Here is an 18456-nt window from a genome sequence, read left to right on the forward strand (position 1 = left end):
TAAAAATACATTTAGGGAAAAAACAAGACCTAAAAGGACCTTGAAAGTGAAGAGTCTCATGCCCTGGCTTCGAAGTGGAAACTCTAGTTAACAAATGTCTGCCCAATCTTGCTCCTACCATTTGCAGATAAACTACTGGAGAAGCAGGTTCCACAACTATTAGAGAGCCACTGACAGGCTAATAATGTCTTCTTGACCCTGCAAGCCGGATCCAGGCCAGATCAAGAGAAGAATCGGTGCTCTTTTCTATTGTGGACTATTTGAGACTTGGTTTTGATGCTCATCCGGTTAATGCTTTACTCCTGCTGGACCTGTCTGCAGCATTTGATACAGCCGACCACTCCATCTTGCTAGAGGCCAAGTCGCCCCCACAGGTATGAGCAGCTCAGCCCTCAACTGGCTTCAAGCTCTCCTCTCCAGTAGACTCTGGCAGTAAAATTAGACTTTTTACAGGGCATCAATTACCAGTCACATGTGGGACAGCAAAGGTGCCTTCCCTCGCCCCACATCTTGCTAACATATGTTATTCCTGTTGTAGGAAGGTACCTCCTGACTATGGTTGCCCCCAACTTTTTGCCCTGTGTTCTAGCTGGTTTTTGACATAGTTGGCCTGGGACCCTGCCAATCAGGACCCCAGGCCTACTGCTCTCTCTGTAAAATGGATTCCATGTACATTAGGTACATATCCAATTGGTACTGGGCCACCTTATCAGACCCTGTACCTCAGGGCATAGGTGTACCCAGGGCCTACCAGGGGCTGAAGCATGTATTATGCCACCCCTGGCTGGCCAACTAAATCTGACACAACTGGCTGCACGACAGCTGGGGCAAAGTGGTGTAATCCCCCTTTGCTGTAGATATAGTATACCTATATCTAACTCTAAAATGGACACATAGATTCCTATCAGTCACTCCTATGGCAGGCCTTAACAATCCTGAAGGCAGAGTGCTTGGAATCATGTGAGATGGTGCTCTGGCATGAGCTGAGCGTGTTTGCAGCTTGCGGAACCAAGTCCAAATAGCTGTTCCATGATAACGCATACCATATACTCTTAAGTGCATTATAATCCTCGCGGTTATATGCCAACTCTGGTATCGCTTTATCAAAACATGTCGAGTAAGGTGTTAGAAGGTGTTGGAATACTAACCCCTCGCCAATTCTGGCGACGGGGTTAGCATTCCACCCTTCTAGAGGGACACGACATGTATGTAACTGTGAACCCCGGTTAAAGTTAACTCGAGCCTCAGCATCACAAAATGGATGCTGCCACCACAGACACAAGTCTGACCTCCTGCTGCTGGGAGTCCTTCCAGCGAGGAGAGCTTGGACAAAGGGTTTCCTGTCAGGGGCGGTGCTAGCACCATCCCAGACAGGGTTTTGTGTATCCTGGGTAGGCAGGGCTGAATAGGAAGGTGACTGCAAGTGGCACCCCGGTGCTCACTATGCATCTGCCGGCTAGAACCAGTTCCAGGGGCACACCAGCCCCTGAGCTGGGGAAAGTCCGGCATGGGAGAGGGGTGTAACCACCCCCCTTCCTGGTCCCACCCATGGGCAGGACCTAGTCGCGTGCCAGCCCCTTTTCTTAGTATAAAGATAGGAGCGGGCCCCCTTCCCAAATTAGATCATTCCGAATCTTGATGACTTTCCACGAAAGAACTCTTGAACCTTTCAGAAGACTCTCCCTTGTGGCTAAGGAGTAGCCACCCTGCACCCGCAGGCACCATCCAAGCGCATTGCGGTTTGCTGTAAGTCTCTCCTCCGGATCAAGACTGCCCAGCTCGACGAGACCCGGCTTCCCTGGCACCTCTGACCTCTACCTGCATCATCAGCCACGCTGGGATTCGTGGGTGTGACGAGACCTCGAGGGACCGGCCATCTTCAAGACTGCACGACGCTTGCCCAGCACGACCGCCGAGGGATCCTCGAGTGAGTGCTTTGGGGTTTGAGAAGCCCTGACCCTGAGCAGCTCCAGCACCGAAGTCCAGCCCCCCAGCATCCACCAGATCTGCGTGGGGCCCTTCTGCTCTTTGCTGCTCACCGCGTTGTCCGGCTACTTGCCTGCTGGCTTGTGGCCCTCCTGACGACGCACCACGATGACAACACCGCTGGTCTGGTTCTCCAGACTGGCCCTTGCTCCCCTCCAACAGAGGAGCACCCGGACCCTCCTGGTCTACTCCAGACGCCATTTTGAGTCCACCGCGTGGGCTTGCATTTGCCAAGACTTGTTGCCCCAATCCTGGGTCCAGCGACGTCGACAGCAGATACCTTCGTGGGACAGCTCGCACCTCCATCCTGGTTGCCGACAACGCCTCCTGGTCCGAGAGACTGCAGAGCCCAGCGTCGCCCACTCACCTTGGTCGAGGTGACTTCGTCCGGTGCCAACCTGGTGCCCATCTAATCACTGGCTAGTGATTCAGAACTTGGTCCCCTCTGCTTACAGGTATCCTCCATCACTGATCCAGGCTTGGATCACATCGAACTTCATCACTGGTCGCCTGCCAGCAACTTCTTCTTTCAGGCTCCATAGACTGCAACGAGGATTCCCGACGTCTTTTCAGACCTATGCAGCCGCAGCCCCTGGGCTAGGTAATCTCAGCATTTCGGTGCTCCAGCATAGCTTAACTATCCAAGGGTCCAGATCCTTTTTCGTTTCAGCTCTACCTAGTCGGATTCGTCCGATAACACTAACTTTACGAAATCTAGCATCCATAGACTTTGTCCCGCATCCCGCGTGAGAGTGCACACTCTGCACCCGATCTCCCTAGGCCTCCTGCTAGTAATCTGAAGGTTCAGTAGTCCAGTCCTAGCAATCCTACAGCCTATTAGAGTAGTACTTACCTGCTAGTAATTTCGCATTCCACTTTTAGAGTATATGGTTTTTCGTGCCCCTCGGGCATTTGTGTAAATTGTGCGACTTTCAGTATTTTCCTAAGAGCTTTATATTGTGCTTAGCACCCTGTCCTCATAAAGAGTCCAGGGCTGTTGTGTTCTAAATAAATATACTTTTATTTTTTATAATAACTTGTGTGGTGTCCTTTCACTTGGTGTTCAAGGGGTATATGTGATGGTATAACAGCTGGCTTAACACGCCCTCTAGAGTCTAGCCTAAAGACTGCTCTTGTCCACGCTACTAGGATAGCTGGTCTACGGTTGACTTACAACCAAACATCAATAAGGGTTGTTTGGACTGATACATAGTGATCACTAGAATAGTGAGCACTGCATATCAGGCCAACTTCTCACACCTGTTGCCAGTATGTTGGTAGAGAAATGCATCAAAGGACAGATGTATGCAAGGACACAAGACTTTTAGTGCATCTGATACAGAGCTGACTTTAGCACTGGTGGTGCCCAGTGCGACACGTTTTTTGGCGCCCCCTAATGACCACCTCCACCAGGGATTCCCTCCCCACCACCAGGGCCGGACTGGGAACCAAAACTGTCCCTGGCACAGAACTCGGCCGTCCCTCCTGGGAGCGGCCAAGCTTTTTGCCAGGGCCGGCTTTGGCCGATTTTGTAACAGGTGCCGATATGCTGCAAAAATGGCCCTGTAACAAAAACGGCCCCCACCCTAGCAGCCCACCAGGGAAACACCTGGTGCCCGCAACAGCCAGTCCGGCCCTGCCCACCACCCTTTAACAGTATCCATAGCAACTCTCTCTCAGATGCATTTAATTAATTTTATAGCATCACTCATAAAGTGAAGGGTGTCACAGCACTTTACATAACACACAAAGTACACAGAGACTATCAATCATAGGTGTGTCAATCAGTGTTTAGGAAATGTTACATTAAACAGAGGACAACAAGTGGTGGATTCACAAATTATCCATACAGGTAGGCAGTAAAATTGAAGAGTACTTGGTCTGGAGAAGCACAAAACTCTGAATTTAAAATGTAACACAGTGGATTGGGGCTCTCTTTATTAACAAGAACTAATTTGTACCCAAATGAATTCTTTTTTCAACATTAGAATAATGAAAGTCTGGGGGGAAAATCCATACGCCCTAATCTATAGCTTGAAGTCTGCAAGCAGCTCTTTGATGACATTAACAGCTCACTGTAACTGCAACTAACAAAAGGAAGTCTCTTACAAAGCAGTAACCCACCGACCTGTTTACATTATATTCACTTCATGACCTGCATGGTACATTTTTTTTGCAGCAGGCATATTAACCCTCTGCGCTACCTTACCATGAATCAAAACTTCCACGAGTTAAAACTTCTACTGGACAAAACTCCGATTTCGCCTGGAAGAACATTAATCACCGGAGTTTTCTTGACATATTAATTGTTGCCTGAAAATTTCTGGAGGCCAGGAACGCAGCAGGTGCCTTTAAGCACAATCTAAACTAGCAAACAGGCGCCCCCATGGGAAGTCAGCTCTCGGTGCGGTGGCACCGGTCGCACCACCCTAGAGCCGGCCCTGATCTGACAAACAATCCTTCTCATGACGCATTCCAACAGACCATGCGATCTAGTTGGAACTGGTTGGGGAGTCACAAACGTAAACAATCGCGAGAAAACAGAGCTCCTTATTGTCAATGGTTGCAGTGATCATTGGCTGAACTCCCATTGGCCGTCTGAAATGGGCGCGGGATCATCCCCGAAAACGCTCATGAGTCAAAATGAACTCTCAGTTATCTTTAACCGTCTATATAGATGTTGTTGTTTTGTACTTAAAATCTTAGAATCTTGCAAAAGATCCTTCCATAACTATCTTCTGATTTCATGCAAATTGTGGTTAGGGCCTTATCGGATCAATTCTGGACTATGCGAAATCTCTCTGGAGATACTAAGATATGTCCTGCAGAAGCCTCAGGTAATTTAAAATGCCGCCGCTTGACTGATTCTTGGTCCCTCACGTGGTGCCATGTTGATCCTTCTGGCTTCCAATCATGCAGCGTGTTCAGGTCAAGACCTGTTGTATTATTGATGAGGCTTTACTTAGCAATTCTACAAGCTTCATCAGCAAACGCATTCAACAATGTACCCTTGCAAGAACTCTGCGAGCTTCCTCTTGCAACAGCTGAATATACAGTCCAGAGGTTCAAGAACAAAGGGCCAGATGTAGGAGCCCTAATACCGGTCGGTAACGGCCGAATTCGGCGTTACCGACCGGTATTAGGGTTTTCATATGTATGGGGCCTATATTTTCCCGATTCTGTAAATTTACAGAATCGGTAAATTTACAGAATCGGTAAAATACCGAATCAGTATATTTACCGATTCGGTAAATCCATATGTAGGTGGCACTCCTAAGAGTGCCACAGGCCCTTAAGAGTCGGTATTTTACCACCCAATCCTATTGGGTGGTAAAATACCGAATTCAGGTGTGCATGCACACCTGTGCAATGTGACACACAGTCATGCCCTTAGGGCATGTATGTGTGCCACATGGCACACAAGCCTGGAATTGGGGTGCTAGAGGGTGTCAAAGTGACACCCCCTGCACCCTTGCAACATTCAGTATTTACCGATTCGGTAAATACCGAATCGGTATTGCCCATTGATTCCTATGGGCTTCAAGGCCCATAGGAATCAATGGGCAATACCGATTCGGTATTTACCGAATCGGTAAATACCGAATGTTACAGATTCGGTAAATCAGATTTTTGATGTACCTACATCTCCTTCCTTCTAATTTACCGATTCATAAATACCGAATCTGTAAAATTCGGTCTTTATGAATCGGTAAATTAGAGTTACCTACATCTAGCCCAAAGAGTTCATGGTCTCGACTGCTAGACTCTGGAAGACGCTCCCAGTTGGTTTACGATTAGAAACCTCCACCCAGTTGGTTCTGTAAGAGCCAAGGACCATGGCTTTCTCATTCGGCTTTCTCTGTTTCGAGTAACACTGTAGGCTCAGTAAGACCACTGCTTATTCGGTTATATGACTAGGGATGAATAACGACAGGGCGCGCTACTAATGACACATAACGTATGAAACCATAGTGCCTGGTCCGTGCTAGGTTTAGTCGAGACACATGGTTTGTTGGACTGGATTTCTGGCGGCCGTATTCACTTGGTTGGCACAGGCTAGGCTTAAATGCAACGAGGGAAAATCGGAAATTATACTATATGGTCACTTTCCAAACCAATTTATTGAATTGGTTTGGCCTCCCGATTTCCCCCGTCCTCTCACCGAGGGGGGCCCTGCCAAGAATCTGGGCATTTGGTTTAATGATGATCTGCGATTTGCAGAGCAGATTAAAAGACTGACGGGCGCCTGCTTTGGGACCCTTAAATCCCTAGGCAGATTTTTCCCTCTCTTGCCCCAGCCGGCCAAAGAAACAGTTGCCAGAGCCCTGATACTGTCCCGACTGGACTATGCCAATGCTCTCTACCTGGGCTCCCCCTCTTTTCTGTTAAACAAGCTGCAGCTTATCCAGAATGCGGCGGCAAGACTTCTGCTGGGCATCCCTAGACACATCAGTATAAGATCACAACTGGCCACACTCCATTGGCTGCCAGTGGCCCAAAGAGTGCAATTTAAGGCTCTGGTTCTCACTCACCAAGCCCTACATGATACTGGCCCGGCGTATCTGAAGAAAAGAGTGACATTTCACGTGCCCAGCCGACATCTCAGGTCGGCTTCTCAACGCAGGCTGGTAATACCACGCTTCAAGCGCTCTAGACTGGGTGGCTCATCTTTTTCGGTTAAAACAACTACCCTCTGGAACGCCCTTCCGTTCACTCTCAGGGACACCAAAGACCTGAACTGCTTCAAAAAGCTGCTCAAAACTCACCTTTTCAATCAAGCCTACTAATACAATGCTGTGCTCTCTCTAGGACTTCTCTGTGGTTATGAGCCGCGCCAGGATACTCAAGAGTAGTCGTGCGCGTAACAAATACCCATATAACATAACATAACATAACATAACTGTTCACGGCTGGGGGTCCGATCTTTGCCTGCCTCGCACCTCTGGTACTTCTAATTTTCAATACTCGCACATCCAGGGTCTCACCTAATATCACCTTCCTGCTATACTGCCACCACCTGGCGGGACCACTCAATGTTTTTAAAGTAGGAACTCCAGGGATTTATGCAGCCCATACTGTGCACAAGAGAAGACATTCGCAGCCAGGTTAACGCTCCCTTTTAAGGGAGCACGCACTCAACAGCTTTCCTCTTTTGTTATTCAGTTTACACCCGGACCCGCTTATCTTGAACTCAAACATTGGTCCTTAGGCCACCATGAAACAATGTAATCTTTAAAATCTTTGAGAACAGGATCAGACTCTAAAGCTCGAAACCATTCGTGTTCAGTGAAACACCCTAACGAACAAGCATCAACCGCAGCAATTAAACATTCCTCATCAACATTTTGCTCCAGATCATGTTTAAAAAGAGGAAAAGGGGAAACCTTAATAGAAAATCAGCCCTGGTGTTCTTCCCTCCTGGTATGTGTGCTGCATAAACATTGTATTGCAGTAATTTAGAACCAAGTCTGGCAATCCTTGGAGTATGATCTTTCACAATTTTTCCCTCAAGAATGGGGACAAGTGGTTTATGATCTGTGAGAAGATTAAAACGTTTCCCCCACAAGAAACACTTGAACCTTTCAACAGCCCAGCAACATGCCAAGAGCTCACGTTCAATTACTGAATATTTTTTTCCCTTGGTCGCAAAGCCCGTGAGGCAAACCCCACTGTATATTCCTTCCCCTGTTTAACTTGAGATATCATGCCCCCCAGACCATATAAGCTTGCATCATCCGACAGGGTACATTTTGAACTGGGATCAAAGGGTGTGAGAATTTTACAAGACTCTAAATCTCTCTCCTTATACAAGTGAATTCACTTTAACAAACTTCATCCCACTTAAAAATGGGTCTTTTCTTAAGTAATCCTCTCATATGTACAGTTTTTGTCGAAAAATTTGGGATAAACTTAGAATAAAATTCACACATTCCCAAAAATGAAGACCCAAGTTCTTTGGAGGAAGGAGGAGCATCAACAATAGCCAGAATAAGACCTTCTCTGGGTACAATTCCTTCTCTCGAAATGTGGTGCCCCAAATACTCAATGGATTGTACACCAAAAACACATTTGAGTTTGGTTGCCACAGTACTTCTAGCCTTTCCAAAACACAAAAAAGGTTTTTGTCATGTGCCTTGTTACAATTTCCAGCAACTAAAATGTCATCCTGGTAAACAACAGTGTCAGCAACACCCTCCAACACCTCCTCCATTATGCGTTGAAAAATGGATGCAGCCGAAGCCAGCCCTAACGGCATCCTCCTGAATTGAAACGTACCTATGGGTGACACAGTTAAGTGTTTGATTGTAGGGTCTAGTTCAATTTGATGATACGCCGATGCAAGATCGATTTTTGAAAAATTGCACGAGTAAACTTAGACAGGATATCATCAATACGAGGGAGAGGATGCGAATCAACCCAAATCTCTCTGTTTAAACTGCGTAAATCAATGCAAACCCTAAGACTTCCATTTTTTTTGCGCCACGACCAAAGGAGACAACCAAAGGGACGACTCGATGGGTTCAATGACCCCCGATTCACACATTTTGCGGAGTTCAATTGAAAGATCATCCCTAACACTTAAAGGCACATTGCGTTACTTGTGCTTAATTGGAGATGCACCTTCTTTCACTTTAATGAAATGTTTAAATCCAGTAATACATCCTAAGTTATTTCTAAAAACTTTGGGAAACTTGCAAAACAAAGACATGGAGGTTTCATCAAGACTGTGTTCTTCCACCACTGAAACTTGCTCTTTAGTGCCTGGCCTAAGTGTCATACCAAACAATCCTTGGTGGTACCACCCTAAAATGTTAAGCCCTTTCTTAGCTACATAGACTTTTTCTTGGATGTGTCTGTTCTTGAATGCAAGAGACTATTTTCCTGCCCTCATAGAAGACAGGACTCCTATGAGGTGGATTGCGTGGTTTGTCACTCCAAGTCTTCTCAAACAGCTCATCTGTAATCATTGCCATGCGCGCCCCTGAATCAACTAAAAGCTGAAGAGGCTTATTATCCTCTAAAATCTCAATCACAGGGTCAATACAGTCTTCACAATCATCCTTGACAACAACTACTAAATCGGATAAAGAGCTAACGACCTCACATTCTGCCTCATTGGACTTATCATCCTCATTATATACTACACTCGCACTTCCCTTGAAATTGCATACTTTTGCAAAATGACCCTGTTTTCCGCATTTATGACAGGACGCAGCCCTAGCTGGACAAATCCTCGAATTAGGAAAATGAGCAGCAAAACCACATTTATTACACACATTCTTCGAAACTCTACCCCTTTTCTCATTTTTGTTGTATACATATTTAAAACCTTTTGACTCAGTTTGGGGTTTATTCGATGGAACTTGAGCTTTAACATTTGTATCTCCTCTATCCTTAACAGCACCAACCAGATTGTGTCTGGTTTCAACTCGCTTGACGACTTTTGAGATAACTCAATACTCTTAACTATAGAAATTGTTTCTTGTAAAGAGGGATTTTTAAGAGTAACTTCTCTTGCACTTTTCTATCATTAGTATGAACAACAATCTGATCACGAATAAGCTGTGATGTAAAATGTTCAAACTCACATTCAGATGTGATTATTCTAAGGGCTGCTACATAAGCAACAATGCTCTCATCCTTTTCTTGTTCCCTAGTGAAAAACTTATGTCTAGCCACAACGAGACTGCTTTCTACATCAAATTGTTTATTTTAACATTTTAACAGCTTGTTGAAATTCATCTAATTCATCCTCACCCTCAACTACATCGAGAGGGGGAAGATGTTCTAAGACAGCTTGTCCCTCAAAACCTAAATTGTGTTCCAGAATAAAACGTTTCCTCTGAGCGCTAAATCTACTAACTCCCATTGCCCCTAAATATTTTTCAAAACCCCTGTACCATGCCTTCCATCTGACAGGTGGATCACCTGGAAGCTGTAAAAATGGGGGTGGAGCTTGTACATTCTGCATATTGAGGACACAATAGAGATGAACACTCAAAATTAAAAACTAATCTTGGAAAATTGAAATGCACTTGTTACAAATATAAGATAATTAATGTACCAACACAACCTATAAAACAAAAGTTAAAAAACACAGTGTAGCATAAAACAGACATTAAAAAAATCTCTTCTTTTTCGACTTTTGCTTCTTCTTAATTATTCCTCATACTGTTGTAGAAAGTTAACCTTCCTGAATATTTATTACGAATAAAAATGAGTTGAAGAATGTTTCCACAGACGCTGAGATGTAAAATGTTCAAAACAAAAAAATGTCACCTCTGATGAAGATGTTCCCTGAGCTTGTAGACTGCTGAAGTGATTTCTGACCTCACCTCACCGCTTATCGATTGTTGTAAAATGAAATACAGAAATTCTTAACCGATTTTTCTTTTGTTTTGATAGTTCACTACGAACCTCGCAAGGACAAATGTGCGCTACAGGTACTTCCGACAGCTTTCACCGCACGCATCAATGGGACAGAGCTTGTAATCAGTTTCTGTACACTTGTCAACACGCATGCACTTACATCAGCTTTCCTTATATGCGCACAAGCAAGACACAAATACCGCTCGGTTTCTGTACTTCCGACTAAGTGAAACGCATGCGTGTCACCAGACAACTAGAACGCTTCCGAGAGCTTTCACGCAAGCGCAAGACTGTAACACAGCGTATGCTCAGCCACAGATGCGCACTTGCAGGAAATCAGTGACGTGCGTTTCAACGTTTTACCAACGTAGAGATGAACTTGCGCGGGGGATAACTTTGTTGACATAGTTTGCAATCGCTGAGACAGATGAAGGTTCTACGACATCATCAATTGCTCGCAAACGCTCTACCAGGAAACATTACCATACGACGGCTTCAGCAACTGACACCAGAACCAATGTCTCACTGTACCAGACTTCAAAACGCTTGTCAAGAGGCAAAATCCTCATGCTGAGAGTAATTTACTTCTCAAACACACAACTCACTTTGTAATGAGATCGGTTGTACTTTTCTCTCTGTGCTCATTCCCTTCGTGCTCACAGTAACCCCAAAACTCGCTTCCTCAGCATATGCTCCCAGTTTCCAGGATTTCTTCACCACCGAGATCCAGGATCCCATCGGTGTGTATTGACTTTAAGAACCAGGCAGGATACAGTCTGATTCAAACTGTGAGCCAACAACTTTCACACAAAGCTAGATGAACAAACACTCACAGTAGGTTGTTCAGAAGCACACGAGAAGAAGCTGCATGCATGGGTGGAGGTGCTAACAGTCAGTCCTCGTCGCCAAATTGAAGTTATCAAGCAGAGACATCAAGGTAAGGAGACGTGTAGTTTATTGACTGTTAGCCTCCACAGCTCCCAGGATACTGGCCAGTAATCCCAGGTAGAGAACATTCAAACATCAACATTCTATAGTCATAGAGAAGACATCATAGAAACTATTAGTCATTGTGAAGACATCATAGAAACTATGTGGAGAGGGAATAGGATTACTACAACATCCATGCCCAATGCTTAGCCACCTGCAAGATAAGACACTCCTGGTTACCTAGCCCTTACTATTCCCGATTAATACTCTACTTCTATAACACGATAACCGCACCTCGTGGTCATCACTCACGGCTTGGAAACACTTCCAACACAGGGCTGTCCAGAGATCTCCCCTCAAAAACCACAAGATAAGTTTGACTTCAATTACAAGAGAAGTCTGGAGGTGAACATGATGGGTCCAGCAGGCAGATGGACTTCCGAGCACTTTATCAGTCAATGAGAAGGTGAGGCCCTGCTGGGCCTGGTGGGCTGGTCTATGTAACAGGCCCCCGCAAGCATCCTCTAGGGTTCTAGCATCCTCAGGGGCTCTGGCATTCTCAGGGGTTCTGGGATCCTCAGGGGTTCTGGGATCCTCAGGGGTTCTGGGATCCTCAGGGGTTCTGGGATCCTCTGGGGTTCTGGGATCCTCTGGGGTTCTGGGATCCTCTGGGGTTCTAGCATCTTTAAGAGCTCTAGCATCCTCAGGGGTTCTAGCATCCTCAGGAGTTCTAGCATCCTCTGGGGTTCTGGGATCCTCAGGGGTTCTGGGATCCTCAGGGGTTCTGGGATCCTCTGGGGTTCTGGGATCCTCTGGGGTTCTGGGATCCTCTGGGGTTCTAGCATCTTTAAGAGCTCTAGCATCCTCAGGGGTTCTAGCATCCTCAGGGGTTCTAGCATCATCCGGGGTTCTGGGATCCTCCGGGGTTCAAGCATCCCCAGGGGCTCTAGCATCCTCAGGGGCTCTAGCATCCTCAAGGGCTCTAGCATCCTCAAGGGCTCTAGCATCCTCAGGGGCTCTAGCATCCCCTGGAGCTTTAGCATCTTCAAGGGCTCTAGCATCCTCAAGGGTTCTAGCATCCCCAGAGGCTTTAGCATCCTCAAGGGCTCTAGCATCCCCATGGGTTCTAGCATCCTCAGGGGCTCTAGCATCCTCAAGGGTTATAGCATCCCCAGGGGCTTTAGCATCCTCAAGAGCTCTAGCATCCTCAAGGGCTCTAGGATCCTCAAAGGTTCCAGCATCCTCAAGGGTTCCAGCATCCTCAGGGGCTCCAGCATCCTCAGGGGCTCCAGCATCCTCAGGGGCTCCAGCATCCCCAGGGGCTTTAGCATCCCCAATGGTTCTAGCATCCCCAATGGTTCTAGCATCCCCAAGGGTTCTAGCATCCCCAAGGGTTCTAGCGTCCTCAAGGGTTCTAGCATTCTCAGGGGCTCTAGCATCCTCAAGGGTTCTAGGATGCCCAGGGGCTTTAGCATCCTCAGGGTCTCTAGCATCCTCAAGGGCTCTAGCATCCTCAGGGGCTCCAGCATCCTCAGGGGCTCCAGCATCCTCAGGGGCTCCAGCATCCCCAGGGGCTTTAGCATCCTCAGGGTCTCTAGCATCCTCAAGGGCTCCAGCATCCTCAGGGGCTCCTGCATCCTCAGGGGCTTTAGCATCCCCAATGGTTCTAGCATCCCCAATGGTTCTAGCATCCCCAAGGGTTCTAGCATCCCTAAGGGTTCTAGCATCCCCAAGGGTTCTAGCGTCCTCAAGGGTTCTAGCAACCCCAGGGGCTTTAGCATCCTCAAGGGTTCTAGGATGCCCAGGGGCTTTAGCATCCTCAGGGTCTCTAGCATCCTCAAGGGCTCTAGCATCCTCAATGGTTCCAGCATCCTCAAGGGTTCCAGCATCCTCAAGGGTTCCAGCATCCTCAAGGGTTCCAGCATCCTCAAGGGTTCCAGCATCCTCAAGGGTCTCTAGCATCCTTAGGGGCTCCAGCATCCTCAGGGGCCCTAGCAACCTTAGGAATTCTAGCACCCTAGGAATGTGTAATTCCAAGGTCAATTGGTGTGACCTCCCTGGCACTGACAGACACCACACTCATTCTGTGCCCAACAAAGATGTTTTTGTGCCTCCTGTTGGCCCGGCCACCTTTACTACAGGCGTCCTATTGAAAGCTAACGCCTCATGAATCCTTCTCGGCCATCATGTCCCCCCCCATCAGCTGGGAGGTGAAGCATTCTGGAGATCAAACTTTAGTTTGCACCTGGGCACACTTGTCCCAGTCAACCGTGGCACTGCGGGCAGAAGTGCCTCCCCTGCTGGTAATACTTGTATATTGCACTCAGAGGTGGGGCATGTCTGCCTCCCTCTGTGCATTCTAAGATGCCCAGTTTCACCCCGCTCCACTGACTCCAGGGGTGCAATGGGGAGTACAGGAGCCTCTTCTTATGGGGGTTCGCCAGCTGGACCAGCATACATGAACCACCGCCAGGACTTCCACCAACCATCCAGAAACCTTCACTTTCCCTCGGTCGCCCTCGCATAGACAACGCATACGCAGTAGCCATAGCAGAGGTCGCTCCTTCTCCGACCCCGCCTCCAAGTCCTGCAACGCCCCCCACTTCCGAACATCACCCTCGCTGACTGACTCCAGAAAGAGACTCAAGACCTGGCTCTTCGACTAAGCCTAGCAGCCCAGCGCCTTGATACCTTTGCAGGTGATAAGCCGGCGCTTTACAAGTACGGATTGATTGATCCCCACAAGAGAAGGCCCATCCTGCTTTTAATCCCTCCTCTCTGCCTTGGGCGAGATACAATCCTGCCAGGTGCAAGCGGTTTTTGGAAAGGGAAGCCCGCCAGTTTGTGGACAAAGGGCTGCACCGTACGAAGAAGCTGAAAGACAAGGGCCTCTGATGCTTCCAGCAGCGCCCTCTGGTGGCGCCTCAGTCCTCCAAGGGCCTCTGATGCTCCCAGCACCGCCCTCTGGTGGCGCCTCCGTCCTCCACAGACACTGATGCTTCCAGCAGCGCCCTCTGGTGGCGCCTCCGTCCTCCGCAGACACTGATGCTTCCAGCAGCGCCCTCTGGTGGCGCCTCCGTCCTCCACAGACACTGATGCTTCCAGCAGCGCCCTCTGGTGGCGCCTGCGTCCTCCACAGACACTGATGCTTCCAGCACCGCCCTCTGGTGGCGCCTCCGTCCTCCACAGACACTGATGCTTCCAGCAGCGCCCTCTGGTGGCGCCTGCGTCCTCCACAGACACTGATGCTTCCAGCAGCGCCCTCTGGTGGCGCCTGCATCCTCCACAGACACTGATGCTTCCAGCAGCGCCCTCTGGTGGCGCCTGCGTCCTCCACAGACACTGCAGCTTCCAGCAGCGCCCTCTGGTGGCGCCTGCGTCCTCCACAGACACTGATGCTTCCAGCAGCGCCCTCTGGTGGCGCCTGCGTCCTCCACAGACACTGATGCTTCCAGCAGCGCCCTCTGGTGGCGCCTCCGTCCTCCACAGACACTGATGCTTCCAGCAGCGCCCTCTGGTGGCGCCTCCGTCCTCCACAGACACTGATGCTTCCAGCAGCGCCCTCTGGTGGCGCCTGCGTCCTCCACAGACACTGATGCTTCCAGCAGCGCCCTCTGGTGGCGCCTGCGTCCTCCACAGACACTGATGCTTCCAGCAGCGCCCTCTGGTGGCGCCTCAGTCCTCCAAGGGGCTCTGATGCTTCCAGCACCGCCCTCTGGTGGCGCCTCAGTCCTCCACGGGCCTCTGATGCTTCCAGCAGCGCCCTCTGGTGGCGCCTGCGTCCTCCACAGACACTGCAGCTTCCAGCGGCGGCTTCTCTGAACAAAAGGAAAAATAAAATGATAAGAACGTATCCTTATTATTATTTTAGTTTTCCTTTTGCAGTCAGTGGCTCGCGGGCGGGGCTGGCCAGAGCAGGGGGGGGGGGGGGAGGAGCAGCTTGCACTCCCTAGGTGTGCCCAGCTGCTTCCGACCAAACAGTCCTGTGCACTTTGCATCTTCCCCGCCAGGCTGCATTACAAAGAGTGGGAAAGAACAAGCCCTGCCTCTCATACCCAGTCTGTGCAGACCAATCACAACGCTGCATTGCAGCATTGTGATTGGCTCAAGGGAGCCCGGGTGCTTCCTCCGGCCGGACTGGATACTGGAAGAAGAGGACGGAGGAGAGGCGGCACCCAGGTAAGTGTTTCTTTTCTTTTTTCACCCCCCACCCCCATGACGCAGGTCAGGTAGCAGCCGGATCTGGTAGCTTCTCACAGAGTTTTAGCTTCTCAAAGGGACATTCTAGGAGCTGCTCTCTGACCTGCAAATGTAAAGTCTCTGGATAAGAATTCCAGGTCTCCAAGCCGGAGGGGTTAAAAGGGCATCTGGTGTAGAGAAATGGCACAATTCTGCATCTCTATCACCAACCAATTGCATTCCAGAATCTTCCTTTGTTTTATCTCTGCCTGGATGTTGACATCTATTGTGACATCATTCACCGATGACCTCTTCAAAGTCCTCCATGGAAGAAGCAGGGCGCACTGGACACGGTCAGAGATTTTCCATTTGATGAGCCAAACCTCTTCCATCCCACAACAAACTGGACACTGCTGCAATTCACTGCGCCTGTAATTACACATGAATGGCTGCCTTGTTTCCAACCGACAATCAGACTTGAAACCTCCTTCCAACCCCAGAGATCATCAGTTTACCAAGGTGAGCCCAGACCTCAGGCAGCTTCAGCGGCCTCAAATTCTCAATGCCATTTGCTGCAGTGAGTAGGCCCTGTCTATCAACGGGGTTTCATGCCACCTCTGTGGCAATAGGTGAACCACTGTACCCCCCTCACCGACCATCCCTGGACCCAGATCACCAATGGCTCTGAGTGCTCCATTTTGTTTGTGATGGCTTTGCTCCATATGCCCCGCCAGTTGTAGCGTCCCCTCCCCTCCCCCCCCCATTGGATGCACCTCTGCTTCAGTCCCTGGCCAATAAATGTCTGAACGAGCTGGAGTCGCCTCCTCTTCTGCGTCCTAAAGTTGGTCCTTCCCACTGAGAGGATACAGGGTTTCTACTTCCACCCTACACCTGAAACTGGTTCTGTATGATCTTTTTTCTCATATTTCTTTTATTGATTTTTGCAATCAAACAACAGTACAAAAAATGATAACATTCCCCCTACCCCTCACCCTACCCCCGCAGTTCCAGATAGAGGCATTACTTAGCTGGTTTTGTACGATCCAAAACTGTTCCATACACTTCAGAAGTGTTTCAATTGGGTACGGGCGAAACTCGCGATGAACTCAGCCACCAAAAAGATCCCAACAGACCGAGGGCTAAAACAAGGCTGCGTATTGACGCATCTGCTTTTTAACTTTTACACGGAGGACCTTGGCAAAACAATATCTAATGCCAATCTTTTACCCCCTAAAATTGGCCCAACCAGACTACTTTTTATTGCATTACACAGGCGATATGGTGCTACTGGACCCTACCAAAACAGGCATGCAAATATCATTGGAAGCACTAAGCAGTTATAACAACGATTCAAGAGCAAACGCAGGAAAGATGAAGGTAATAATATTTGGGAAGTATGCCAACAAACTTAGACAACAATGGAGACTGGGCAACTTGAAAATAGCAACAACGTCCAAATATAACTACTTGGGGGTTTGGCTTATGGCTAAAGGGAGGCAGCCCAAAAAGCTAATTTCCAATGGCAGCACACCGTTTATCATAAACGGTGACACCAGCCAATGGAAATGAGGGGCGGGGCTTCAAGCCCTTTTCTGAAAGTCCTCGTTCACAATAGATCTCGCCGAGCGAGCAGCGCATGAGCTGCAACTCCAGGCGCGACCTAAAAAGAAATGCCGCTGCGGGTTGTATGTGTGGGAGAGGAAGGGTCATGGAAGCGCTGAGGTTTCACAACTTTTTGCATATGAGAGACTGTCTGTGCATGTTCAAGGGTGCACAAGATCACATGTTTGTGTTCCATCACTGCACTGGCAGAAACTCCGAGAATTTGTGCACCTGCTGCAAAATCCTGTTTTCTGCCAGTGGTTGGAACCCTGATAGGAGGGCTTCAGACTTTAATCTGTCAGATTCTGATCAAACCTTTACCCTTGAGATGGCCTGTAGTAAACTACATTGCTCATTAGCAGCACAGCAAACCCACCAGACCTTCATGAAATGCAAAATGAGTAAACATCAGAAAGTAAATACTGTTTAAACACTCTTTGGCACACACATACTAAACATAGTGTAGATTACTATAACGGGGAAGATGTTTTTCTAAATGAAACACAGAACTATAAAATGCAAATAAAAAACTGTCCTATCACAGCTCTCTACAGAGTGTGTTTATCTCCATTTCTAGCGTATGTATAATCTTTCTTCTGTATGCCATTTTGAGCAGATGATAGTTACCAATACACAATAATAGTTAATATTGTTATCAGCCTCAGAAGAATGAAGGGCTGAATCTTCAATTCAGTCACATAGAGATCTCCGGATGGGGGCACTCAGCTTCTGCTGCATTATCTTAACAGTCTAATAATGTAGAGGGCTGCAGACCAATGGCCCTGAAATGTGGGACGTTAGGGATGTTCCGTACCAGTGTCAGTTGGGGCAAAAAAAAGGGAACTAACTACAGAGTGCAAGATAAGCTGAACTCACTAACAATATGCAAGACTGGTGTAGTTAGGCAACTGGGATCTGGGTTTAATCCATCATTTTTTTCCTCATCATGCCATTCCAGTTTGTACCCAGCCATATGCAAATCAGTCTTGACCCAGCGCCCAATGGGAACAGTCCTGCTCGAACTGCCAAGCCAGGTCCTTCCTGGACCGGAAACAAGCATCCTGGGACCGATTTGGGGTTTCACCCCTCATCAGCCAGGCTAGCTGAAATCCGGATTTATACCCAGATCCCTGTACTGGGGTGAGTGTTGGACATGGTTCATCATTCCATCCATCATTTGTTGTTTTTTCGTTGTCATTCTAAGTGGGACGGGTATGCCCAGACGTGGGTCCCGTGCTCTCCATGCTATTGGAGTCAAGCTATCCTGGCTGAGGAGGGGTGATAATGGTGGATCAGTAATAATGTAGTGTTTGACCAACAAGCCAGAGTCTCTGTTTTCTTACGAAGACTTGCTCCAGTGATTACAGCAACCTGGCTACCTTAACTCGG

General features: G+C 48.2%; 1 protein-coding gene across 3 annotated transcripts in view; it reads right to left on the reverse strand.

Moving 5' to 3' along the window:
• Nucleotides 1-18456, reverse strand: part of LOC147684356 (ras-related protein Rab-7a-like) — a 143773-nt gene that overhangs the window by 112889 nt on the left and 12428 nt on the right. The window contains exon 1 of one of the 3 annotated variants that reach the window (XM_086940257.1): nucleotides 9893-9935. The exons of the other annotated variants lie outside the window; for them this stretch is intronic. The gene's annotated coding sequence lies outside the window, so the exon portion shown is untranslated. Of the gene's footprint in view, nucleotides 1-9892; nucleotides 9936-18456 lie in introns of those variants that run through there. 3 annotated transcript variants of the gene reach the window in all.

Source organism: Lissotriton vulgaris, chromosome 10, assembly GCF_964263255.1.
Source record: "Lissotriton vulgaris chromosome 10, aLisVul1.2, whole genome shotgun sequence".
Lineage (NCBI taxonomy): Eukaryota > Metazoa > Chordata > Amphibia > Caudata > Salamandridae > Lissotriton > Lissotriton vulgaris.